The sequence below is a fragment of the Alexandromys fortis genome, unplaced genomic scaffold (genome assembly GCF_014885135.2).
Source record: "Alexandromys fortis isolate MF-2015 unplaced genomic scaffold, M_Fortis_MF-2015_v1.1 scaffold_55, whole genome shotgun sequence".
Lineage (NCBI taxonomy): Eukaryota > Metazoa > Chordata > Mammalia > Rodentia > Cricetidae > Alexandromys > Alexandromys fortis.
In genome coordinates this window covers 10467672-10494971 of record NW_026067936.1, presented here as the reverse complement: position 1 = coordinate 10494971, position 27300 = coordinate 10467672, and the positions used below count along the sequence as shown (strand labels likewise).

The 27300-nt window shown below is 44.8% G+C and overlaps 1 protein-coding gene and 2 long non-coding RNA genes across 7 annotated transcripts in view; all 3 read right to left on the bottom strand.

Moving 5' to 3' along the window:
- Positions 1–7276: 7276 nt before the first annotated feature.
- On the bottom strand, positions 7277–14943 carry LOC126504501 (uncharacterized). 2 transcript variants are annotated; one of them, XR_007592625.1, is made up of 3 exons: positions 14001–14943; positions 9814–9887; positions 7277–8912 (listed from the first exon to the last, which is right to left on the bottom strand). It is a non-coding gene; the product is annotated as an uncharacterized lncRNA (long non-coding RNA). The 2 variants fall into 2 exon arrangements; XR_007592624.1 differs by lacking the exon at positions 14001–14943 and adding an exon at positions 11809–12005.
- A 55-nt stretch (positions 14944–14998) lies between these two features.
- LOC126504482 (uncharacterized) lies at positions 14999–17100 on the bottom strand. The gene is made up of 4 exons (XR_007592621.1): positions 16903–17100; positions 16539–16610; positions 16246–16421; positions 14999–15420 (listed from the first exon to the last, which is right to left on the bottom strand). It is a non-coding gene; the product is annotated as an uncharacterized lncRNA (long non-coding RNA).
- A 4883-nt stretch (positions 17101–21983) lies between these two features.
- The window catches only part of LOC126504455 (low-density lipoprotein receptor-related protein 1-like), a 76623-nt gene continuing 71306 nt past the window's right edge, over positions 21984–27300 (bottom strand). For 3 of the 4 annotated variants that reach the window (XR_007592601.1, XR_007592603.1, XR_007592602.1), the window contains exons 34-35: positions 25123–25497; positions 21984–24571 (exon numbers count right to left, since the gene is read on the bottom strand). The gene's annotated coding sequence lies outside the window, so the exon portion shown is untranslated. The remainder of the gene's footprint in view (positions 24572–25122; positions 25498–27300) is intronic. The other variant, XR_007592604.1, reaches the window with a different exon arrangement.

The following is a 27300-nucleotide window of genomic DNA, read 5'->3' as shown; positions in this document are numbered from 1 at the left end:
CCCTACCCCGGCTTGCTTCCTTTCCCAGACACCAGCAAGATGTCCCCACCCGAGACAAAGAAAGGCTCCTTTGTTACACCTACAAGAGCCTAAATATTATCATCATTTAATTATTGCCATCCTCCAGGCTAACTTCTTGGCAACGGCTCCTCTCCAGTTAAATAGGTTGAACGTTTTCCCAGGGAGGAAAATGCTTCCATCGGAGGTAATTTCTGAATGGAGACTAATTTGGGGTGTTGCCACTGGTATCGAGAGGTGACTTCAAGGTAGCTCAGCCTTAAAAGACAAATGGTGTGTGGGGTGGGTGAGGGCCGTTGCATTTCCTGAAGGCACAGAACCTCTTTGGGAACAGACATCAATCTCAGATTCAATGTCTTTGGCACAAACCAGTGGGCTGCATTATTGACTGGCCAGGATTCAATTCTTCTTCTTTTCCTTTTCTCCAGTACAAGGAGAGCAGGGTGACATTCATGGAGTCAGGGATTGTTCTATGTGTGCTCAGGTCAAAGAGTGAAGTAAGCGTCCCAGCATGTGCCTCAGCCAGGACTGCCTCCTGAACCTACAGAGGCGTCAGAACATCTTGACTTCTAAAGACAAGAACAAAGTGTTTATTCCACACTTGGAGTGGCGGCCCGACAGAGCTGTCCATTCCTAGGCTCTGGGGGAGGTTCCCAATGTGTTGGTTCTTTGGAGTAGTCTGTTTTGGCCACTGAATTTGGGAGCGTGGTGGGGGGGATCAAACTCTGCTCGTTGACCATCTCCCATATTGCAGTGCGGCAGAAACACCAACCTGCTTGCCACCTCTCTCCATTCTAGACCTGGTGAGAAGCTAAATGTTCATGTTTCATGCAAGTTTCAACATTGGGAATTATCTTTTGAAGATTAGTTGCTTTCTAGAAGAGCTAATGTAACCATAGCAACAACCAAGAAAGCCGACGACAGGACCACGGGAAGTGGAAAAACTTAAATTTGAAGTAAAGGCAAAAAAGCTGCAGACATAATGAATGATAACATCAAACAAGGAGGGGAGACAGACCAAGAGAGAACTCCTCACTCCAGTAAAACTTTCTCTTAAAAAGATAAGTGCCAGTCTGCATGCATGCCTTTAATCCCAGCACTCGGGAGGCAGAGGCAGGAGGATCTCTGTCAGTTTGAGGCCAGCCTGGTCTACAAGAGCTAGTTCCAGGTCAGGCTCCAAAGCTACATAGAAATCCTGTCTCAAAAAGACAAAAAAAAAAAAAAAAAAAAAAAAAAAAAAAAAAAAAAAAAAAAAAAAAAAAAAAAAAAAAAAAAAAAAAAAAAAAAAAAAAAAAAAAAAAAAAACGAGAGAGAGAGAGAAAAGAAATGCCAAGCTGGGTGTGGTGGTGTTACAGGTAGAGGGCAGAGCTCTCTGGGAGGCAGAGGCAGGTGGATCTCTTCTAGGGCAGTCAGGGCTACACAGGGAAACCTTGTGTAAAAAAAAAAAAAGACAAATGCAACACCTATATCACACTATTTTGTACCCTTAAATGCTGTGGACTGACATAAACATTATTTTCCCTGTGTGTTTTTCTGTCAGCTCTGATGTGATTACTATCTGTAAATATCTGTTAAATATGAAAAATTCCTTGCCACACAGCCACCGTCTTTAAATTTATGTAGCTGTGAGGAGAATAAAGTGCAGAGGAGAAGAAACATAGGAAAACTCTTAAGAAGGGAGTTTCTGTGTGTTTACAGCGTTACTAGAAATGGTACCCAAGGGCCTTGATGAGGAAGGGAATGGGGATGTTCAGGCTGGGAATTTTTGTTTTGTTTTCTTACAGTGATTGTATCCATAAGCGTTAAAGTTAGTTTATAGTACTTACTAACAATATCTTCCTCCTGGCCTTCCCCTGTTTGTTCTGGTATTGAAAACTCCTTGTGGGAGTTTGAGACTCTGAACACAGTGCGTCCTTACTTAAGGATGGAATACATTTTAACCATTACAGCATCAGTTGACTCCATCCTATGACTTTCACAGGAGCACACTTATGTAAACTTAGGTGACCCATGACCCAACTCCTGAAACTGAGTGACATGACTAGATGTGGCCGTTGGGAACTTTCTGGCAACAAAAAGGTTTCTGAACGCCCAACAACTAAGAGTCCAAACTCAAGCCTGTAATGAATCTGCAGTGCTTCTGGCTGGGCTCAGCACAGTTACTGCACACAGCTTCCCTGCAGTCGGGGTTCTGAAAACACAACCCGCTACTCACATTCACTAAATGCAACCTCATGCAACCCGGTGCCAACCAGTGCTGCCGGAATCCTTCAGCCCAGATTCTAGGATATCACGTGTGATGTCGTGAAGAGTTGTTGTTGTTTTACAGTACTTTAACGCTTGTTTTCCGCTCTTACAGAAACACAATGGTTTAATTACAGAAAACCGAGACGTTTAATATTTTCTTACCATCATTCCTCAGCAGGTGGGTGTCACGTTAGTATATTTTGAGGATGCATTCTATTGGAATGTTTGACTTCAAAAATTGGCTGTTTAAGGGGCTCACTTGAGTTGCGATAAAAGTCCAAGGCTTAAATTTAGGGCAGAATTTCCAACCATTTCTGAAGTGGCTGGGGATACACAGCTGCCGTTCGTGCCATGGATTTATGCAAAGCAGCGTCGTCAGCGTGCATGATTATAAAATTGAAACATCAGTCAACTCTGAAAAATATTGAAAATGCTCTGCCTCCGGCAGCGTCAAATGCTCAGCCAAAATTTAATTCTTTGTGCAAAAACAAGTGCATGCCTCTGTCTCATTAGTAGGCTGTTTTGTTCCCGTTGTTAGTGGATGGTAAAATTAGAAGTATGCTAAGTGTATTTCATTATCCATAAACCTTTGCTTTGAATATCTACTTTATACACTTAAATACTCAGAGTTACATAAAAAATTTCTCAGACAAAAGGGGATCACGAGAGAGAAAATTTTTTTAAAAATACAGCCTCTCTCATCCTTAGACTGCGTGGTATATGCCATTGTGTGTGAGCTTCCGAAACCAATCACGAGTTTAGCATGTTAGACTTTTAGACATATTTGTAATTCAGTGTATGTATTTACCAATTGCATATGTGTTTTGTTATAACTGATAGATATATCATGCATACTGTGAAGCTTAAAGAGCAAACAAGACGTGGGGAAAGCGGCATTCTCAAGCAGCAGCAACAGCCAAAGCTAAAGAAAATAAGAGCACCACAAAAAGAATCATCAATAAGAGGGTTACAATTTCCTTCCCAGGCATGACTGTACCTCCCACCTGAACCCCACAGGCAGCCACAGGACAGCTGAGAAATCCTTTATCTTCTCTAGTAGATGAGCCAGGGGCTCCAGGCCTGAAGAAACGGGCCACTGACACCTGAGAGATCCATTAGCCTCCACTGTGAACATCTTGATGAGCAACACAGGGTCTCTGGGAAGCTCAGGCCAGCATGAAGACCTGGACCCAGGACGGTGGGAAGGTTGGGGCAAGAGAAATGTAAGGACTTGGGGCAAGCCAGGGCACTTCTGTGGTTCATTTTACTGCGACAATAAGGCAAACATTCGAATCCACCTCCAGCTAGTTCTACATCCATGTGACCTATTAGCGTTCTATGGTTAACCAAATAAATTTCAAAAGTATAAAGAAATCTTGTAGGTGCCCAAGTTCCTGTCCTGATTGTCGTCCTCTTCTCACGTGGTCAGATCCCTTATTTGCTGCCACATAGGATGTGAGCAAATCCTTTCAGAGTTCTGAGCCAGGCCTGGGGAGTTTCTTCCGAAAACATTCTCTGAAATCTTTTTAAGGGACATCACAGAGGCCTGGTTATCTGGTAGATGAGTAAAACCAGACATGAGGCGCATTTCCCTTTTTTGTTCTGTCACAGAAAAATAGACACAAAAAGCCTTCTGTAAGAATATATGTCTTATTGGACATTTTAAAAGTAAGTACCATAGGAAGTAGTGTTTCTAAAGCAGAGGTATGTGTAAGTAGCTACACTTACACATTAATAAATTCTAATTGCTCAAGGGCTCGCCACCCTGGGCAGTAAATACCGAAATTGGCATAATTGCGATTATAATTCCCATCAGTGCTCATAATACAATTACCCTCAAGCAATGCTCTATGCTGGAAAGATTCTATTAGAATCTCTTTTGTAATAGACGAGGACTGTGTGCCCTCCTCCAGGGTCCACATAGACAGAGACAGGCTAGCTGTGGGCTCCCACCTTCAGCCCTTCCAGTGTCTCATTTGTCTGTCAGTCAGAAACTGTGGAGGCATCTGAAGTACACACGAGGATATGTTGTTTGAAGAAGTCCGCGTCTGCCCAGGATGGAGCACCAAGAAGGTATCTTTTCCTTTGCCTGATGCTAACACACACACACACACACACACACACACACACACACACCACACAAGGCAAACTACATGAGACAAGAACCTTAATGAGTTGATTTTCAGGCCATGGCTAACAGAGAGCCAGGCAAGATGAGAACCAAATGAAGTGAGACTCGCTTTTGTCCTGAAATGGAAACCCAGGCAGAGGCTGGTGGACTCCCTGGGGAAAGGGGATGGAGGTAAGAGTCAAAAAGACCAGGCAGCTAGAGTTTCCAGAAAAGAGAGCCAGAGAAGAGATGGGGGCACAGAGTGAAGCCTGGAGACGTGGAGGGGTTCCCTTGTATGGGCTGAGTCTTCATGTCACGCGTATGAAGATATACCACACGGTGCTGAAGGGGGAACTTTGAAAGGATTATATTAGATAATAGCAGCCATTGTTTATCAGAAGTCAAGAATATAGCCCCCTTCACCCAATTGGGGGAAAAAATCAAATTTGGGGCATAGTAGAAAGAATATCTGTAGAGACCATTACTCGGTAGTGGGAAATAATCACCCCCCCCCCAGACCAAACATGGCTCCAGACAGGTCCACTTCACAAGTCTGTACTCGAGAGCTTCGACCTGTTTCTCAATAACTCAATTGCCTCCAGAGAAAAGCCCAAGATAGAGAAACCAAACCACTCAACATCCAGTCATCCAATGCCTGGCATCTAATGCCCCATTACCAGATATTCAAAGTATAAGGAAAACATGATCCTTTATGAGTCAGAACTGACTCAAGACTAAGAGGTGTTAGTATTAACAGCAAGTGCATTGGCATAGGCACTCTTCTTATCGGTGTGACAACAGACACGACAGAGGTAAAAAAGGAGAGTTTCATTTTGGCTCACAGTCTCAGAGGTATTGACTCAGTCATGGTGGAGCATAGAAACTGTGGGGGTGGTAGCTTGGCACGTGGTGTCTTCATCCTGCATCTTAGTGGAACAGGAAGCAGAAAAAAAAAAAAACCAGACTAAAAATCAGATTAGGTCATAAGCCTTAAAGTCCCACATCCTCCACGGACCAACAAGTACCAACCAGGCCTCATGTCCCTAAGGGCTCCATCCCATAATGCATCTGCACCAGCTATCTCCCTCACTGAGTCTGCAGATCAACGTCATAACAGTTATTACAACTGTTTTTGAAATATTTCAAATATTCAAAAAGGTGGATATAGATAAGAGCACTTCAAAAACCATACTCAAATTGAACTTGTATGGATGCAAACTATAGTAGTCGAAAGGAAAACTAAGCCAGGGGAGTAATCATAGATAAATATCGCATAAGCACTGGATTTGAATGTTTGGGGTTGTGGTTAGAAATACCATCCACACATTAAACAGGATGCCAATCGCAGCATGCAAGATTCACTCTGGGAAAAAAAAATAGATAAAATACAAATGTTTTCAAATACATGAAAACTGGAAGACTTCACCAGTAAGCCTATAGTATGAAAGTTTGAAAGGAAATCATCTAAGCAGCAGAAAAATAATACCAGGTGGGATCTATACAAAGAAATTAAAATGTACTTACATGGCAAATATGAGAATTTTTACGATTAGACACTTTATAAAATAATTCAATGTTTAAATACAAGGAGTGTATTATAGAGCTTATAATTTATATACAACTAAACTATATGATAATAGAGATGAAGTTTTCTAACTTTTATGCCGCACATGGAGCAGTAGATTGCCCTAGCCCAGCAACAATAAATCTGAGGTATGTACTCCATAGTGTACATTAAAATACATATATAAAATACATTATGCCACAAAACACCCAAAGGTTTACAGTTGAGAAACCAACAATAAAAAATAAACAAAATAAAAACAAAACACACACACAACCCTGAGTTAATCCAACATGTTTGTCTGCCACCATCTTTTCTCCAACATTGACAATGGACTAAACCTCTGAAGCCAGCCCTAATTAAAGGTTTTCCTTAAAAGAGTTGCTGTGGTCATTGTGTCTCTTCACAAGAATAGAAACACCAACTAAGACAGAAAAAAAATCAAATGTGAAATTAAAAAGCATTTTCAGCTGAAAGAACACAGAGAAGCCAAAACCATCAGGATGGCATAAACAACACTAAGAAAAATTTTAAAACACTATCTAGAAAGTTACTTTTTAAAATTTTTTTTAAAGTGTGTATGTGAGACCACATCACTCATTGGGTAAGGCACTTGCTGCAAAACCCCTGACCAGATTTTGATCACTAGAACCACTGTAGAAGGGAAAGGAGAGAGCAGAGTCTTCAAAGTTGTCCTCCAGCCAACACAAAACTAATGGCCACATACAATAATAATAAAAATGAAAACATCACGTGTGTATTATATGGTACATGCTTTTAGACATGAGGATGCATGTTCACGTATGTGAACGTGCGTGTGAAGGCCAGAGCTGATATCAGGTGTTTTTCCCAGTCTTTCCCAATCACTTTATGCCATATTTTTTATTATTTATTTATTTATTTATTTATTTATTATTTTTTAGATAAAGTCTATCACTGAACCCATAGCTCTCCAACTGGCTAAGCTGGCAAAGCCAATGATCTCTAGGAATCAGTCTGTCTCAGTCATCTCAGTGCTGGGACAAACTGCCATGCCCGGCTCTTATGGGTAACTTGGGCATCCAAACCAGGTCTTCATGCTTACATGGTATGCACATTAACCACACCATCCCACCAGCTCCTAAGTAGGATGATTGTTAAATGAATTATATGAACCTCTATAAAACCTTAAGATACTTCATGGAAAAAGAGAAATGCAAATTAAATTCAAAGTTAAAAGTATAAAAGGATAAGCCATTCATTCAGAGTCCATACTCAGAAGTAGAGGAGGGAGGAAAAGGAGTCCAAGGCCAGACTGGGCTACATGATACCCTGTCTCAAACACACACACACACACACACACACACACACACACACACACACACACACGGCAGGAAGGAGAGACAATGAACTTTTGAGTTTCCTCATTTATCATGGATGTTTCAGTATCTATGGGGTATCTACCACCACACACATTGATTGCTGTTCCCCATGTGAGTAGGCGTGTTTGTAGCATATTGTATGACATCCAGTTATGAGTTGTACCTTTGGTATTTTGCTTATTGTTCTCTGAGCTTTCTTCTTGCTTTGAGCTGTTAGGTTTATTTTGGTGTCCTTTCCTGACACGCCTTCTGGTATTTACCTTGCAGAGATCTCAAATTGCTCGATGGATATAGGCAGATAGAACTCTAACATGGACCTCAGATTTTGCTTCTTATTTAGAGTCCTACATAGTCTTTGCCCCCTGTGAGCAAGACTGTGACTATGATGGGATGTCACAGCATGATCTTTTATGGCAGAGGAGATTTTGAAGATGCAACTGAGATTCCCACTGAGTTGACTTTAAGTTAATCGAATAGAAAGATTATTTGAGATTAGCCTGTCTTAATCAGATGAGTGTTTCAGTCATGTTATAAAAATTTGAAGCCAGACTAATTGTCTGGTCATCCTTGAAGATGCAGCCTCCTGAGTTCTGAAGCTAAAGTTAGACGGAAGTGGTTCCTCTTGCAAGTTTCCAGAGATAAATAAATGATAAGGACAGGGAGCTGCTCATCACCCTGATTAGATCGGTGCATAAGTTAAAATATCACACTGCATCTTAATTAGATGAACAATGATTATGCCAATCCCCCAAATTCTAAGCATCTATAAAAATGTTCAGCTATACCATTCTCTAAATTAAATATTTCTTTTGGAAAAGGCAATTAAACTGGACAGTGGAATGATGTTTGCCAGGGATAAAGGGAAAGGGAAATGAAGGTGCTATTATTAATAGGTTTTGGACGTCAGTTTATCAGATAAAAAATGTTACAAAGGTGGATGGTGATGATGGTTACACCACATTATAAATATTTTTGCATCACTGAACCGTTCAGTTAAAAATGGTTTCAATAATAAATGTTATCTGTGAACTTTAGAACAATAAAACAATTGGGGAAAAAAAACCCTGGAAACCGAAATGTTTCTATATGGAAAATATTTGGGGAGCTATGTAAGTGATTTAACTTCTTCCCATGTTTGTTTATGTTGTCTTCCCTTTCCAGTGATATTGTGCTCTGGGCCAGTGGTGAGAAAAATTCCTGATAAAACTAGTGGGAATTGCCACTCCAGCTTCCCCTCCTCCAGCTGTGTTGAAGCACAGTGCAATTCAGTCTCCTTGGAGCCAGGCATCCTCTTTCACAGGAGAATTCGGGGCATCACTGACCCGTGTGGCTTATCGCGGTAAGGCACTCCATCGACTTTCTGCGGGCAATCATCGTGTACCGGGCTCAGCACATTACTAAAGTAACGAGCATCTCATGGCATCCCAGCAGGACACTTCGGTAGCTCCCAGAAGGCCCCGCCGTGCCAGGGAAGTATCCAGAGAGCAATATAACCCAGGGGCTTCTGAGGGAGCTGATAAGTGTCTTGGCTGGAAAGTGACAGGCAGCCTCAGGATGGAGAATCTCCAGCTAGTTCTTAGGTGAGCGCTGTCTCAATGACTCAGGCAGAAATCTGGATAGAGCAGAATGGGGCACATAATTCACTCCCCAAAACCCAAAGTCAATTAACCCCACCATCCAATCAGGGGTACAATCAGTCCCTGGAGAAAACGCTTCAAGTTGAGAAAGAAGCGCGAGAAGCAGAAAGACGGAACGGCTTGGCTTTTAGCACCGATTCTAAGAGGCACGGCCTTTCGCCTTGACTTCACATCTCTGCACTCTCTAAAATTGGAACCCATTCTCTAATCTCAAGAATTCACAGTTGCTGTCCTGCAGGCGTGCATGTGACCCACAGACGTGCACGTGGCGCGCTTGTCACTGTGTGTGCGAGCTCGCCCACGGTTGCTCCTGGCGCTGCCATCCCTTCCCCAACTCTGTGTGTTTTGCTTCAACTCCGTGTGTGAGTCTAATTGCCTTGTAAAGTGGCTTCTGCAAGATCATCCTGGGGCTTCACACTGACAGGAGAACTTACAGGGTGTTCAGGGAGGCGAAGAACCAGCGCCGTAAAGCGTCGTACCCTACACGTTGTTATGTGTGGAGTGGGTATTCATTATTAAAAAAAAATTACGATGACATAATTCCTTGCAAAAGCAAATGAGGGATTTACAGCTTTGCCAGCCCAAGTGTACCCAGGCACAACAGGATTGCCCGGCCATTCATTAGATTAACAGAATCTCAGGTTCCGTGGGCACCCACTGGCTCGGTTTGCTCAAGGTGACTTCTCCAGCCTCCGCTGAAACACGCACGTTAGAGGACACAAAGTGGAGGCATGGCATGACTCATTAGTGAGAAACGTGGTGGAAATGGTCTTCAGAAGTCGACGGCACAGCTGAAAGCAAGGGAAATTGCCAAGGGTTTCAGAGGAAACAAGAAAACCCAGTGCTGGGAGATGCTTATGTGACCCATTCACTCACAGTTGTCCGCAGGACCACCTCAGCCTCGATTGGAGCATCTTCTCCTCTCTGTTGTAGGTCAGCTCATGATGGGGCTTAAATATAAAGGGCATTAGGGACTCAATTAAGTGTGGCAAGTGACATCCCTGCAGCATCAGTGTAAGACAATAAAACACAAACTTCCCCCTCAGTGAAGGGGGCTGGCAGCCAGCAGGAGTTGTAGTCTCAGGAGAACCAAGAACACTAGGACGTCATGAATTGCCTGAGACCTGGCCAGGGCACAGGAAGGACTTCCAGGGTGCTCAGGGAACTGAGACACGGCTGGCTGGGAGATACCCCACCTGTGCACTGTTGTAACGGGGGTTTAGGAGTTGTATGGGATCTCTAACTGTTGACAGTGATCAGCTTCCTTTAGAATATTGCGGTGGTACTGGGCGTGGCCCCCACGGTTTTGTGTATGCTGGACGAGCACTGTATCACAGAGCTACAGTCTCAAACCCCGGACAATTTTAGAGTCAACATTTTGTACTTTCTCCCGTGGTAGCTCATTTTAATCCCTTCCTACTGAGCATCGGAGCAAAGCCTGTAGGGAAACAGCATGAACTGACCCCCAGTGACCGGGCAGTAGTGCCCCTTCTCCTGTAGGGAAGAGATCACAGGACTAGCCTGCCTGCAAGAAGCAGGGATGGGGATTGAACACCCCAGATTCTAGTTTCGCTTTGGGACTCCTAAGGAAGAAGATCATATTGATGGCATTTCACACACACACACACACACACACACACACACACAACACCCGAGGCTCCAAAATGATCGAAAGACTCAGAATCTGAGCTGTCCTGTAAACCAGTCACCTCTTCACCTGATTCAGTGGTCCTCAACCTTCCCAATGCTGCAACCTTTTAATACAGAGTATCACGTGTATTATTCATGTCAATACATGAGGCTGATTAATATGCCACCACCCTCACATTGTGATGACCCCAACGATGAAATTATTTTTGTTGCTCCTTCATAACTGTCATTTTGCTACTCTTATGAATTGTACTGTAAATATATTTGGAGACAGAGGTTTGCCAAAGGGATGGCGACCCACAGGTTGAAGAGCTGCTGATCTAATCCATCTCTTTCTTCTGTCTTCAGCTCCGAAGTAAAAACCTACCTGCTCTATGTTTATTATTTTAAGGGCCTCTGGTGTGGCATTTATTTGTTTCTATGGTGTACGGGCATGCTTGTTTGTACGTGCAGCTGTGTGGATATGGAGTCAGCTCTGCCTGCCTGCCTGCCTGCCTGCCTGCCTGCCTGCCTGCCTGCCTTCCTTCCTTCCTTCATCACCTCCATCTTATTTTTCGAGACAGGATTTCTCACGGAAGCTGGAGTTCCTCCATCCTTCTAGGCTTGTTGGTCAACGAGCCCCAGGGAGCTGCTCATCTCTGCTTTCCCCCAGTGTTGGGCACACGGCCCAAACCAACTTCTGCATGGTTTCTGAAGCTCTAAATGCTGGTCCTCACCCCTGCAGGGCTGATCTCCCTGCAGGCCTTTTGACATGCTTTTAACTAAATGATTGGATAATTCTGTTAACTCTCCTAAAGAGCATGGCATCGCTGGAAGATGATGCTGAAATCCTGTACAGCCGGGGGACGGGCAACACCTGCCACACCTTTGACCCCCTGAGACTTGCATGCTGAGGTCATCTTTCCCCCACACTGAGAATGTGGGAGCCAGGCCTCTCACTCCTGCTCAGTGTGGGGCTTTGCAAGGCTCTGAGCATGCCCTGTTTGGCAGAGAAGGGGAGGTGCTGGCACAGTTTCTGCTCAGGTGATTTCCCTTCTTGTCTGCTAGGTTCCAAGTCTAGATATAAATCAGAGTCTCCGCTCTCCACTGCCATAGCTAAAATACAGTTCCCAAAGACACCCTGTCTTCTTCCGTGAAACCTACAATGTTACCTTATGGGAGAAAGTCTTTGTAGGCATCATATGCAAAGGATCTTGGGACACGAAGACCATACCGGATTACCTGGCTATGCCCCGAAAGTTGTCACATGTCCTTAAAGAATGAGGAAGAGGGAGCTCCAACAGGGTACAGGGCAGAGATTGGAATGATGCCTTCTATCTGAAAACCATTATTCAGCTCCGGTACAGAGGGCAGCAAGCAAACTCTGTGTTTGGGGGGGGGGGGGGGGGGGAATAGGAGCACAGGCTAGAACGTTATTCAGCTTCACTACAGAGGGCAGCAAGCAAACTCTGTTGGGTGAGGGGTGGGGAGTGGGGTGCAGGCCCGAAGCTTTGAAATCCCCTCTCCTGGGAGGTGGCATCCCATTATCCCAACCCCAACAGACAGACACCTTTGGAGTGCTCCCCCCTCCCCTCCTTTCCTCATCCACCCCCTTTCCCTTGCACAAGACCTATATTGTAAGGAGCCAACCACTACAAAGAATACTCGGTTCTCCAGTGTCTGTGTCCTGGTACCATTGACGGGTATGAGCTGCTTCTCAGGAGACCTCAGTAGAGGAAATGTCCTAGGATGTTCCAAAAGAGTCTGTTCTCAGAGGCAGCAGAAAACTTCCTTTAACCCAGCACGCATTCCTTCTATGTGCCTTCCTTTACTCTAAGAGACAAATCCCATTAGTAGCAGTCAATAAAAACCTAATTACTAGGTGGCCAGCAGAAGCGCAGTGAGAGGTGGCATTCAGTGGCATCTCCAGCAGAGGGTAAAGTCATTGACGCTCTGCTCTTGAGAGTACACGACTAACTTTATAAAGAAAGGAAGCTTGTTCCCTTATATGTCCTTCCATGAGGCGGTTACACAACCATCCTCATTTTTGCCTATGGTCTTGAGTATAAATTATTTCAGTAGCCAAAATGACGGAAATTTGCAGGCTGTTCCTGGTACGTACATGCTGGAAGGATTTTGGGGCACGGAGCCGCTCAGGTACCCTGGCAATGGGCAGTGTTTTAAGAGGTAGCAATTTTCTTCATGATCTCTTGCCCCTTCCCACCCTAATTTAGTGACGAAAGAACAGGTGTCCAGGTCCAGTGTATTTTACTCCCTGAGATGTGCTGACCCCTAGTGGCAAATGGAGGAACACCACCAAAGGATTCTTCATAGAACTAAGGGGAAGGAGCAGGTTGACAGAAAATTTGCTGAAGGCAATGAGGACAGGACACAGAGCCCAAAAGAAAGCCAGGGAAGCTGAGCAGACCCTGAGCCTCGGGCTATGCTTCTAGACCCCTCAGACTCTCTGAGCCATAATATGAATCCTCTATTGCCCAGTGACCACATCCTGCTTGTGGTCTGATAACTGATAATCCGTTTCACCAAAGCAAGAAGCAAGTAGCAAGTAACAGAACCACCACAGACACTCGCTGGATGACACTGAGTAAAGCCTTACTCCTGCATTCATCTGGGACACCATCATGACCCAGTTACTATGGATGTAAGATGTGTTTAGGTGGCATCTTAGTTACAGTCACTATGGCACCATGACAAAAAAGCAAGTTGGGGAGGACAGGGTTTGTTTGGCCTACACTTCCACATCACAGTCCATCACTGAGGGAAATCAGAACAGGAACTCAAGCAGGGCAGGGACCTGAAGGCAGGAGCTGATGCAGAGGCCATGGAGGGGAGCTACTTACTGACTTATTTTCTATGGCTTGCTCAGCCTGCTTTCTTAAAGAAACCAGGACCACCAGCCCAGGCATGACCCCACTCTCAATAGGCTGGGACCGCCCACGTCAATCACTAATTAAGAAAATGCCCTACAGGCTTGTTTACAGTCCAATCTTACGGAGGCATATTCTCCTCTCAAATGACTCCCTCTAGCCCGTGACAAGCTGACGCAAAACTAGCCTGTACCATCAGCACCTTGTCAACTTGACGTACAACACTTTAAGACGTAGCCTCTCCTTTTTGCGCTTCATCCTAAGATTGCAGATTAATAAATATCACAAATACAAAACATACTACACACTTAAAAGTCCCATGGTCTTTACCAATTCCAAAACTTTCAAATCCCGGTCTCTGTAAATACCCAAAGTCTCTTTAAAAAATTCAAAGACTCAATTGTGGGCTCCTAGGAAATCAACCGTAAGTCAAATACTTTCTTACTGCAAGAGGGAGGAACCAAAATGCAGGCACAATCTGAACAAAGCAAAACCAAATGCCAACGGTGTAAATAATTCAGCGTTCAATATCTAGGATTTACTCACAATCTTCTGGGATCCTCCATGGGCCTGAACCACGTCTGTAGCTCTGCCCTCTGCAGTACACACAGTTTGTCTGCTGAGCTTGGGCCACCCCCACTCCACTGCTGCTGCTGTTGTTAGCCACAGTTCCATGGTTCTGCATCTCAAAACGCTGAGGTCTCTGCTGCAACCGGGCTGCACTTTCAACAGTAGCCTCTCCCGGCCTCTCCCAGTGCCAAGCCTCGGCTTTTCCCCATGACCCCTGCACGCCTTCAAAACCAGTATCATCTGGGTGACTCTTACTCACGGTCAAGCCTGGCTACCAGCACAAGGTACAACCTTAACCGCCTCCAAATACAACTGGCATGTGTGGCCTCTTCTTAACCAAAGCTGATCCTCGGCCCGAGCTGACCAGCATCCACTGTCCCGGGGGGAGGGGGGAAGGTTTGATTTTAGTGATTCTGGTCTCTTATTAATCACAGCCAATTGTTCAGCTCCAGCTGACCAGACACACAGATTCTTCACAGAAATGGCCCAGTGGAGTCTTTGCTTCCCTCTGAAACTTCACAAGCCAGACCTCCATCGTCTTCATTGCTTTCAACGTTCTTATCTTCTGAGATCCTACAGAACATCCCACAAAGTTCCAGAGTCCTTCTGCAATCCTCCCCAGAGCAATACGGTCAGGTCTGTCACAGCTATTTGTCACAGCAATACCTTGATACCAACTTCTGTCTTAGGTTCGCTGTTGCTACGATGAAATACCATGACCAAAAGCATGGTGGGTTTATGTGGCTTACAATTCCACACTGTAGTCCATTACTAAAGGACGTCAGAACAGGAACTCAAGCCAGGCAGGAACCTGATGCGGAGGCCATGGAGGGCTGCTACTTACTGGCTTGCCTCCTATGGCTTGCTCAGCCTGCTTTCATACTGAACTCAGGACCACCTGCCCAGGGATGGCACTGCCTCCCCCCACACACCTACACACGCACAATTGCTCATCAAGAAAATGCCCCCCACCCCCCACAGGCTTGCCTACCATGTGATCTTATGGAGGCATTTACTCAGTTGGGGTTCTCTCATCTCGGATGACTCTTGCCCGAGTTAAGTTGACTTAAACGAGCCAGCACAGGTGGATAAAAATCACAGATTAAAAGGCAAATCAGGCCACGCAAAACTATCCGTTTTTTTTAAATAAAAAAGTACCGCTTCAGTTCAACAGGTGGAGCCAGAAAGACGAGGCAGGAATCACAGGGCAGAGCTCCAGCTGAGAGGAGCTACGCCCTGCCTTTTCCATTCCTTAAGCTTGGCTGGGAAATGTGGACCCTGAAGTAGGCAGTCCCAGGTCGTCCACTCTGCTCCTACATGTCCCACGGTAGTCAATCCATTATAGGTCAGGCATCTTCTGTGTCTCTTAACTGTAGTGTGATACTTGGATTTCATTCTGAAAATAAAGCTAGCTTTGAGTTAGAGGTTAGAGCTAGCCACTTCCTGATCAAGATTAACCATAGAGGTTTGGAGGACTGCGGATAGATAGGAGACAGGAACTGGTAAGGTGGGGCTGAGAGAGGATCTCAGCTTCTTTGAAGGAAGGAACAGAAGGGGAAGTCACTGGTAGCTGCTCCTTCTCTGATCTTTCAGAATCTTACCCTGATATTTGACTCTCGTTTTTTTATTGATAAAGAATAACTAGATAAATCCTTCACTTGATCCCAATATAATGGTAGTAATCGTGTTTATTGAGCACGTCTGTGAGCTGAAGGTCATATTGAGTGCTTGCGCTATGATTCTGTAAGATCACTGTGAAATGTGGCCTCCATTCTCTTCCCACTGCTTTTTTGAAGACTATTCCTTTATAGTGGGTGAAAGTGTGTCCCCGGGATTGGTTTACTACAGAGATGAATGGCCAACAGCTAGGCAGGAAGAGTTAGGTGGGACTTCTGGGGACAGAGAAGTCTTGGGGAAGAAGAAAGGCAGAGTCACCAGTGGGACACAGAGGGAGCAAGACATGCAACGGGAGAGGTAAAAGCCACGGGCCATGTGGCAGCACATAGATGAATAGAAATGGGTTGATTGTGAGTTCTAAGAGCTAGTGAAATAAGCCTAAGCTATAGGCAAGCTTTCATAATTAATAATAAGCCTTCATGTGGTTTGTTTGTGAGCTGGTGGCCCAAAGAAACATCCATCTACACTGCCCTGGAATCTGAACCCACAGAGGTCAGTTAGCTGAGACAGCACACCAAGAAACCAAGGTTGGGATTCAGCAAACCTTCATGAGCGCCTGCATCTCTCCTCTGCTGCTGCTGTTGCCATGGTCACATCCAAGCCAGTGACCCACTTCCGGCATCACAGAAGCAAGATCCCAAACGTCACTTCTCTTAGAATGTGGGGGTAACATGCTGTAGCTCCTCCCCTTAATACCTTCAGGGCATCTTGGTCCAGAACCTGAAATGGTTTCCACAGAAGGACTTTTTTTTTTTCTTTTTAACGTTCCTTACTATCCTGCCAATCCCACCTCATTGACCAAATCAACTTGGAGAAGGTAGGGTTTGTTTGGCTTACAGGTTACAGTTCAACGTAGAGGGCAGCCAAGGCAAGAACTCAAGACAGGAACTTTGAGGCAGAACCTGAAAACTGGAGCAGAGACAGAGAGGAACACTGCTTACTTGCTTGGTCTCCATGGTTTGTTCAGCCTGTTTTATTGCACAACCCAGGACCCCCCTGCCCTTATGCAACTAAGAGGTAGCACCTGCCCACAATGGGCTTGGGCTCTTTCACTTCAGCCGGTAATCACATGTGCGCGCGCACGTGCTCGCACGCACAAGACCTCACAAGCTTTCCCACAGACCACTCTGTGGGGGGGGGGGGGGGGGGACAATTCCTCAACGAAAAAAAAATCTCCTTTTCCCAGGTGACTTTAATTTACATCTAGCAGACAACAGCGAACCAGCAGAGCGAGGAAGGCAAACTCTCGGTCTTCATTGTGTGTTCCTTCTCCAGGGGCGAGCTACGGGCATAGAAAAGAGAACAATGCAGCGTCACGTGGTACTAGCTCCTGCGGGACAACGGGAGACTATTGGAACGAGGTGGCAACTCCTTTTGGCAAGCACACTAGGGAAAGCCCCTGAGACCTAATTGATAAGAAGAGGCCAGGGTCCAACCATTTCAAGGAGGGGATTCCTGGTGGAACAAAACCCAAGTGCTTAGGTGCTGGCGTAGAAAGAGGCCCGCCTTTAAAAGCATGGGATGAGCACTCTGGAGGCAGAGGCAGGCGGATCTTTGTGAGTTCAAGGCCAGCCTGGTCTACAGAGCTAGTTCCAGGACAGGCTCCAAAGCCACAGAGAAACCCTGTCTCGAAAAGCAAAACAAAACAAAACAAAACAAAAAAAGCACGGGATGGTCACTGAGAGTGCTCCTTGATGAACCAGGAGGGAGATGGTAGTGCCATATTGTGTTCCAAAGACGGGCAATCAATCATGGGATTTAAAGAATAAGCAAGTCGTTGTCTTCTGTGGGACACAAGAGAACTGATTGAAAAAGCAGCAAGGAGAAGGATGAGTGGGTGCGGACACAGGTCTGAGGGCCACCCTGCAGAAAACTGCACTGGGAGGAAGCTGAGCGATTAGGGTGGAACACGGGGTCAGAAGGCGAGTTCTACAGACGGCACTGAGCACGCCACGCTGCACGTTAGTCTTGGTTGTCCGTATTATTTGCCTCTGCTGCCTTCTACGGAAATACAGATGCAAAGTTAAATGTTTTCGTCTTCCTGGCAGAAATTGACCTTATTTTCATTGTTCTATTACTAAATGACTTAGAAGCTTCCCTTAAATCCAGGAAGCTCTCGTCACCTTTCAAACATTATTTGGCGCTTGCTTCAGTGAACCCTGAATTTGAGTTTTAAGAAGCGACCTTCCTGCTGCTAGCTCTGCCTCTCAACACTTGCTGGGAAATGACCCAGCTGCATCTCTAAGTTCTCAGAGAGTATGTGGCTGTCATTCAGACTGTCTTGTTTAAACCTGGACTCCGACTACCACTCAAGACTCTAAGACTTGGCAAGGTTGGCATTGTTTATTCAAAAGAGAAAGTCAACTTTATCTTTGACCATGTAACAAATAGATTCTAAGATATATTTATTATTAACATAATCTCTATGCCAGAAATGGTGTTACAAGCAGGTTGGTGGAACACAACCTGCCCAAAGTTCCTGCAGGGGTGGGAAGGAGTTCCCCCGGGAGAATCATAATACAACTGGTAAAAAATACTTTCTGAAAATTTTTATATTTTTGCATGTGAGTCTAGTCTTTAATCTAAAAACTTTACTTCTGTATTTTAAGTATTATGTATAACTGGTACATATTATCTATAACTAATACACAAATATATACCTATATAAAACAAATGTAAATTTTCTTTAAATAAAATTATATAAAATACCATTTGTAAATATTTATATGCACACACATATCATGCATTAACCAGTTTTAATTTTAGATAATAAACCTAATCCACTGTTGTTGGGGAAAATTCACCATGCCACAAGCTACCTGCACTAGAATTTCCATGGATTGTGACTGCCGGGTTCCCCTGGCCTGGCTCCTAGATGAGAAGGGGTACTGTGTACCCCACATGACTCACCAGTGTCCATCAGAGCAAAGATCTGCGGAGCCTTTGAGCTGAAACTTTTATTAAAAAATAAAATAAGGCCAATGGACTCTAGGTGAGTACTTTTCGGTCTCTGGAGTTCTGAACAAAGTCTCAGGATACCCCATGGTTCCCAAAGTCCTTTCTCCTTCTGTGAAAAAGGTGGAGGCCAGTTGTATTATGAACACTCACCTAAACTAAGAAGTACAAGGGTATTGTGAGCTAGAAGAAAGACTGTGGCTTGGAAATCAAATGCACAGCTAGGCAGGGCGCTGTGCACTCTGACCTTGAAGACTGGACGGGGCCACTCGCTAGTTCTGTAATTTGCTGTGCACTGAGAAGCTCTCCCCCCTCCAAGACTGTGAAGGAACAGTTCTATGTTGTTTTAAGTCACCTAGTTAGTGTTGCCCTAGAAAGCCACTACATGTATCAACTGAAAACATGCTAAGCACCAACATCACACACAGGAGAGTCACAAGAAGAAAAGAGAAGCAGGACCCCTGAGTCTCACAATACCCCTGTATCTCTTCATTTTAGAAGAGCGTTGACAATGGAGTTGATTTCACCTTTCTCATGGGCCCCGCTAGTCTCCACAAAAAGGGAAAAAGGACTCTGGAAACCATGGGGTCTCCTGAGCCTTTGTTCGGAACTCCGGAGACCAGCAAGCATTCACCTGGATGCCAGGTGGCCTTGCTTTTTATAGCAGAAAAGGTTGAGCTCAATTTGGACCATGTGAGGGATTAGGCCTGGTGTATTTGTGAAGTTGAGTTAAAGCAGGGTTTCCCTTTCCAGCAAATTCTGAAATGAGAACTATCCTTCCTCCCCCTGCCTCCCTTCTCCCTCCCTCTTCCTTCCTCCCCCTGCCTCCCTCGATGGCATCTGTGGAATAACGAAAAGGCAGTAAACCAAGTTCACTATGTCTTGGTCGAATAATCCTGGGTGAGCTCCTTTGCTGAAGAAGAATTGTTTACAGTGTAAAAGATGCGTCTCTGCCTGAGGCACCTTTGGATTGGTTTAATAAAGAGCTAAATGGCCAATAGCTAAGCAGGATAGATAGGTGGGACTTCCAGGCAAAGAGAGGAAACTAGAGATGAATCTAGTTGTCTGAGAGAGGCCAAGGAGACACGGAGGGAGTCAGACATACAGAAGGAAAGAAAGGTAAAAAGCCACATGGTAAAACGTAGATTAATAGAAGCAGGTTAATTTAAGTGACAAGAGCTAAGGGGACAAGCCTTAGCTAAGGGCCAAACTTCATAATTAATAAGTCTCCATGTCATTATTGGTGAATTGCCTGCCCAAAGGGAAGCCTGACTACAAATTGCACCCAACATCCAGCCATGTATATCCACATAAGACCTGGTAACTTACGCATTCGGAGTCAAAGTCACGGCTCCTTTAAGAGGCCCGACTGTGCAGCAAAGCACTAACTAGAGTAGCCGGCCAGCCACTTGCTACTCTGCACTAGGTTTGAGCATATGTCAAAACACCATTCAAAGCTGGGACCTTTAGGCGCTGCTCTTCCCGCTGCCTGAGGACTTGAAGTGGGCGGAGCCAACCACAGGGGTCAATGTGTTAAGCTGGCCAGGGGGGCAGCTGGTCTGACAGTTTAGGGTTTGGCTCGCAAGGTCAGAGAATGTTGCAGACGTGCCTAAAATCAGGCCCAGGCCAAGAAAACCTCCAAATAGCCTATAGCGTGCTCAAAAATGTGCTTCCATGCTGAAGAAAGGAAAAAAAAATAGGTATAGACAGTCATAGAAAAATAAATAAATCGCTTAAAAAAAATGAAGTCTTTAGAGAGAAGTACTATAAAAGAAATAGGACACAGAAAAATGGAAAATACACAGGGTGTCTGATCCTGTACGGTGCTCTACTGACTTTGAATTTTTAAAATGCTAATGTACAAAAAAAAAAAAAGACAGTAGCTGCTCAGAGACACCAGATTAGGAAAACTGCTAAATTAAACCGACCTATATATTTTAAGAATGTAGTAGCTTCAAATTGGAAGTCAGAAAATAGGGTGTATTGGGGGCAGAGGTTATGCCTTTGTTTCCACAGGAAACAAAAATTTATGGCTCTCTTCAAAATTAATGAAGATCAGATTTGATTGGGGTCGACCTCCTAAAAATCTACACACATGTCCACATACATGAAGAAGGAAACAAAGGAAGACTACAGGACAGGTGGCATATATGCTGATCCCTCCACACGGGAACAGCTCTGAGACTGGATGAGCCATGATAAACCTTGTTGGCTACAGAGTCCTCATGATTTATTACATGCCTCCTTTCATAGGGCGTGGATGGAGGCTCGGTTATGCAGTTGAAATGGACTTAGGTTGACAGATACATTTTACCTGCTCAAACATAAAACAGAAAATCATCTTTAGCTGACTTATGCACATTGCACGTTTTATACTTGTGTTGGGGCAGATATGTATGTTACCTTTAAAAGTTGGTGTGTTTTCAGAAAAAAAAAAAAAAAACAGGACCAGACATCAGTATCCTGGGTGGTCCAGCCTCTCAAAATACCCGTTATTATTTTCTCTTAATTCTTCATCCAGAACAACTTCAAAGCTCCCGAGATTGTCCAGTCTCACAGACGCTCCAGCCAAGACTTCAGATAAGCCCTACACTTTCCCATCACAGAGAGACTAAACAAAAAATAATGTAGCTAACTCTCCCAGGACTCAACAATTAACCCAATTTTCTCAGGGTCCTCCAAAGAAGCCATCTCCCCCAGACAATAGGAAGCAGTCCAAAGAACATGATGCCCACATTCCCAAGAGGTGGGGTGTGTAGTTTTTGGTCATTCAGTGAGTTATGGATGTTCACCATAGTTTAGGGGAGGTGGGTACAAGTTGTTATTGGTCATGATCAGGGAAAAAGCTGAACAACAACAACATCAAAAAAGCTGAGATTAGATTCAGGGATCTATTTTTGAAAAGAGAAAAGGGAGATATGAGAATGATAGGATAAAAGGGTAGATTATTGAATCTGAACTAAAAGGCAACTATTCGTCTCAAACATTTTACATTGGTATGGATTTTTATATAGTGATACCAATTTAAGGTCATTTTTGTTATACTATACATTTGTTTCTACTCTTGTTTAAGGTATTGTACTTTTGCAGGTCATTTAAAAATGTAAAGCATAATTAAGAAATACAGGTTAGTAGCTACTCATCCATAATCAAACTTAGAGTCATGTTAGGTATGTTTTCAAGGTCAAAGAGATATATTTTAGATAGGTGATCTTCAACACGTCAGAGATCTGCAGAATATGGCATCTGAGATGCTTTAATAACATAAGGCTTTCCAGGAGTGTGAGACACATTAACTAATTAACTTTTTTTTTTTTTTTTTTTTTTTTTTTTTGGTTTTTCAAGACAGGGTTTCTCTGTGGCTTTGGAGCCTGTCCAGGAACTAGCTCTGTAGACCAGGCTGGTCTCGAACTCACAGAGCTCCCCCTGCTTCTGCCTCCCGAGTGCTGGAATTAAAGGTGTGCGCCACCATCGCCCGGCTAACTAATTAACTTTTGAAAAAGATGATGGGCATAGAAGAACCTTCAAGTGGAGTTCGCTTTTATTTGTGGCAAAGTTAGCCACTGGGCAATAAACTTCCCTTGCCTTGACTCCTGACAGGATGCTGTCCAAACTGGACAAGCGGGACACAAAAAGCTGAACTTTGCCAAGACGTGGTAGGACAGCCCTTCAAAATTCCTGCTTCACAGAAAAGTGTGTCAGATATTCTAGACCACAGTCTGAAGATGGATGCCCCAACATTGAAGTGGAACCTTGGGGTGCCTGTTCAGGCAGCCAGCTGTCTCTGCCATTTCTTAGTTTTGGAAGTCGCTTGCTCTACACTTCCTGTTTACTCAGGTAATATTGTATCCTTCTCAGGTCTCTGATGGGGTTGAAGATTAGATAGTTATAGTTTTCCATAGTTTTGATAGAAAGTAAATCAGGTATAAAACTTGGGACTCACCAAGATAGGGCAGATAATTGAATATTTTCTTTGAATTTTTCAATACTAATGGACTGGACATTGTACAGTTTACCCTTACTTGATAGCTGTTTTTATTGTATATAGTTTTACTGTGTTAGAGTTAAAAACCTTTACTTTTTAAATAGACAAAAGGGGGAAATATTCCAGAATATTTGTTTACACTGTAAAGATGTGTCTCTTCCTAAGGTGCTTTCTGATTGGTTCAATAAACACTAAAGAGTCAATAGCTAAGCAGGAGAGAATGGGCAGAACTTCCAGGCAGAGAGAGGAAACTGCAGACGGAATGAGTTGGACACACAGAATGGGAGAGAGGTTAAAGCCATGTGGTAAAATGTAGATGAATAAACACATGGATTATTTTAAATTATAGGAGCTAGTTGAAAAGAAGCCTAACCTAAAGGCCAAGCTGTTATAACTAATAATAAGTTTCCGTGTCACTATTTGTGAACTGTCTGGCGAGACAGAGAAAGACTAATTGCGCTGTTTAACTTTTCCGAGTTTTAGTTCTACCTCTTGTAAGAGGCTCTGACTCCAAACCCCCAGGTATACTGAAACATAAGGAGAGCTTGGACCGATGGTCCCAAACTGACCATCAGAGAGGTATAAGTCCCTCCATGTGCCCATCAGGCTGTTGGTGATTTCTGCAAAATTGGTTGAGTGATTTTCAAACCCACTCGCTACCCCGGAGCCTGCTACTCATCACTCCGCTCAGGTGCAAAAGAGAAGAGATGGGGGTTACTAGACAGGCTGGCAGTGAGGTGTCCCTGGATATATTAGGACTTTTATGCAATTCTCCTCAGTGGAAATAGGAAAGCAAGCAAGCAAACAAACAAAAACACCTGTCGACCACTCGCCTACTTCAGACTAGATACAGAAAAGGGACGTGGAATGGAAGAGAGAGGGAGACGATGAAATCACGCGTTAGCGGAAGGCCTGCACGCAAAAGGCTGTAGTCCTACCCATGCATGTTTTATAAAAATATCCAAAGTGCTGTGATGAGCGTCACTGAAGGCATGGAATGGCAAGGGGGGAAGGCTTCAGGGGGAGCCAGCGACGGGGCAGTAGAGGCTTACCTTAGTCCTGGTTCCTATGCGCCAGAGGAGAGCCCAGCGGAAGGACACTGACCTTCACTTGGGCTGCAAAAAAGAAAAAACTCTCAGGAGAGGAGAAAAGCCACAGACCATCTATGGAATGGCCTGGGTTTGTGCCCAGTGGACGTGCTTCCAGATATCCACTAGGGGGTGCACAACTACAAAGAATCAGCATTTGTCTACTTGGTCCACAGAACTTTTTCTTCCTTCCGTTCTTCCGCTCTCCCTCTCTCTCCTTCCCTCCCTTTCTCCTTTTCTCCTTCTCTCTCTCTTCCTCCCTCTCTTTGTTTTTGAGACCTTCCCCTCGTCTTCCCTTCTCCTTTGAATTCTAAAGGATCACATACTCCGGGCGGGGCGGGGAGGGGCGTTGGGAAGCAAGGCGAGTTAATTAAAAGAAAGTCCTGCTGGTACCTAAACAGATGTGGGCATTTTAGTATGAGACCACAGCGGACTTCGTGATTACTAAAACAGTGGAAGAATGGGGAAAGCCATAGAAACGCATCCGCTGGCAGAGAAAGCTCATGCTATAGAAAATTAGAGCGAAGCGCTGGGAGGAAAAATAAACAAACAAAAACAAACAAAATCTCCAGGTTAGGCTTTTGCTTCAGAGTTCCTTAAAGCCTAGCGGCACACGGGCCCTTGGAGGGACAGAGGACCTCCACCCACCAAGCAAGCGGCGGCGAGGAAGTTTCTTTTTCTTTTTCTTTTTTTACTGCGTCGTTTTCAGCCTGGAGGTGCGTTGGCTGGTGGCGATCCTGGTAAAACTGGTTCTGCAGGATGGTCTGGCTCCTGCTGTCTTCAAGATTTGAGCTTCTGCCAGGCAAGGTGAGCTTGGAAAAAGTCACGTGGTACATCCTGGTCTAAGAGAAGAGAAAGGGCAGGTGTGAGCGGAGTGTGCCGCAGGCAGGGATGCCTAGGAAATCCTAGCTGCTGCTGTTTCTTCCTAAACAAACGAACAAAAACCAGGTCATCTCAGCTTATTGTGAACATGGCAGTTGCCCGAATTCGCCCAGATGGTTATGTCTGTAATCTGAAATTCTGCTCAGAATAATAAATGTGGTTTCAAGAAGGTGTTGATCATGGCAGGAACCAAAATACTGAATAATCAATCCCAGTGCCGCCTCAGTCAAAGTGAGTAGTCTCAAGCATCCCGTACAGACGGCGTCACAGCGGGTTCCTGTCCCAGTGGCTCATTTGTCTGGCAGGAACTTAATGCCCAAAGGAACACTTCTCATTGCCCACCTGGAGTCTTGAAAGTTCCTTAAGGAAAAATAACGCAGACAAGGTGCCAGTGAGGCTGTCTTTACAGAAAAGCTCAAGCCTTTGTGCCCAATTGACTTAAGTCTACCAACTAGAAGATGGAACCCTGGTTGTCATGCTAAGGCCATCCACTACAACGTGGGGAACCTACCAGTGACCGTGCCCCAGGAAAAGAATGACTCTCCCTCTGCCAGAAACTCTCTGCACTCCAAGCAGCTCCTCAGCCAGGGCTGAGGCTGCGAGATCATTTATTTACTCCAGGAATCCGGTCGGCTTGATCTTACAGAGGTCTTGCGAAGATAACCGCAGCTGTCATGAGTTCATACTTGAAGTAGCAGACGACATTCATAGCACTTGTCCCCGCTGTTTGGCTCTTAGTCCCCTCTGCTTCCTCTTCCACTATGTTCTCTGCGCCTTGATGGTGGGATGGTGGTGAGGTTAGTATAGACCTCCCATTAGGGACGAAGACCCGGTCTCTCAATTCTTTGACCAGTTACGAATCTCTGCATTGACTGCTGCCCACTTCCTGCAATGGGAAGATTCTCTGACCAAGGCTGAGCACAACACAGGTCTGTACATAAATGTTCAGAAGACAATATGACAGTATAATCATTTAACAAAACGATAGTAGCAGGTTCTACTCGACAACTTTTTTTTTAACCTGCCCAGCTGTTGGGAATATGATTTTGAGGTGTGTTACATTTGTTTATGCTGTGAACCATTTGTTTCATGATGTGAAGATGTGTTGCTTTTGTTTATGCTGCAGATGTTTAACTCTGTGAAGCTGTGATTCTTGGCCTCTCTAAAATACCCGAGGGTCTAATAAAGAGCTGAGCAAACAATAGAGAGGCAGGAGCAAGGCTAGGTGGGGCTGGCAGGAAAAGAGTGTGAAGAGGAGAAAGAAGGAAGAGGGGGAGCAATGAGAGGACAAGGGGAGGAGGTTGACAGGGGTCAGCCACCCAGCTACCCGGTCACCCAGCCAGCCAGCCAGCCACAGAGTAAAAGTGAAAGTAAGATATACAGAAGTAAGAAAAGGAAAAAGTCCAGAGGCAGAAGGTTTTCCGGGATAATTTAAGAAAAGCTGGCAAGGAACAAGCCAAGCTAAGGCCTTATAAGTAAGACTAAACTCTACATGAGTGGTTTATTTGGAAGCTGGGTGGCAGCACCCCCGAAGAAAAAAAAAGAACAAAGAGCAAAAAGCCAAGAGAGCATAAGGGTAAAAAAACAAACACAACACCCAGTCATGGCTTTTGACCAGAATTACAGTACCAAGCATGGGATCCCCTTCTTTGGAGTAAGCCTCAAACCCAATCAGCTGCAGCTGCACCACTATTGCCCACCAGTAGGTGCCTGTTGCCTGGCAAGCTGGTGTTGAACCCAGCAAGGTCCGGTGCTGGGCAATACCTCTGATCTCTTTCCCCTTCCAGCCTGCCTAGCCCCTTCCAGCACTGCGAAAGTTTAGCCATGGGGAAGAAGCTTCCCCCAGCATTTTTCTTCTTATGGGAGGTGCTTTCTCGCATCTCTGGCTGAAGATGGGCCCAGAATATTTACATGTGAATTTATGGCCATGGAGTTTTGGCTAACTTGCTTCCTGCGGGTTTTAAGGTGACAATAAGGGAGCAGAGTTCATTTCCTCTTTCTCCTCGCACACTACATCCATAGGTGATATCTATAGGTGATAGACAGTTACGCAAATGCAGATCTATTTGTCCGAAGATGGCCAGAGGAAAGGTTACACTGTCTACTGCTTCTCACTAAGTGGATGATGAGAAAATGATGCTGGAAGAGAAAAGAAAAATGGATGAACTCTGAGATCTTAGCTATAAAGATTAAAGTGGAGTGGGAGGAATGGAGGATGGCAGCCTTGCATCCTTTAGGAAAAAATATGCTGTGTGACAGATGGTCCTTTTTATTTTCAAGAGACTGACCTGACATTTACTTTAAATACTAGAACAGCACATTCATGGGGGGAAAAAAAAACAGCTAAAAAGTGGAGGGCAGTGTGAAATTCTACCACCGATCACGTGACACTAAAAACCAGGTTGCAAGTAGAAGAAAGCTTCCAAACAGGTGAAAAATCTGCAAAAGTCTGCAGACCTAGGAAGCCACTGAGCAAGCAGGAAAAGGCTTCAGGCCCGCCCTGATCCCTTTCAGACGTCAGCACCACTAAAGATGCTCCTTTCTAAGCTATATACACTACCGAAGTCACATGCACCCCATGGCACATCCCAGCCTGTCCCTCCCCATCCGCCTGTCCCACAAACCCCTTTTCTCCATCTCCCGTTGGCTCCATCACACCCCCGTGCTCAGCATGCCAGCGTGGCTCCCT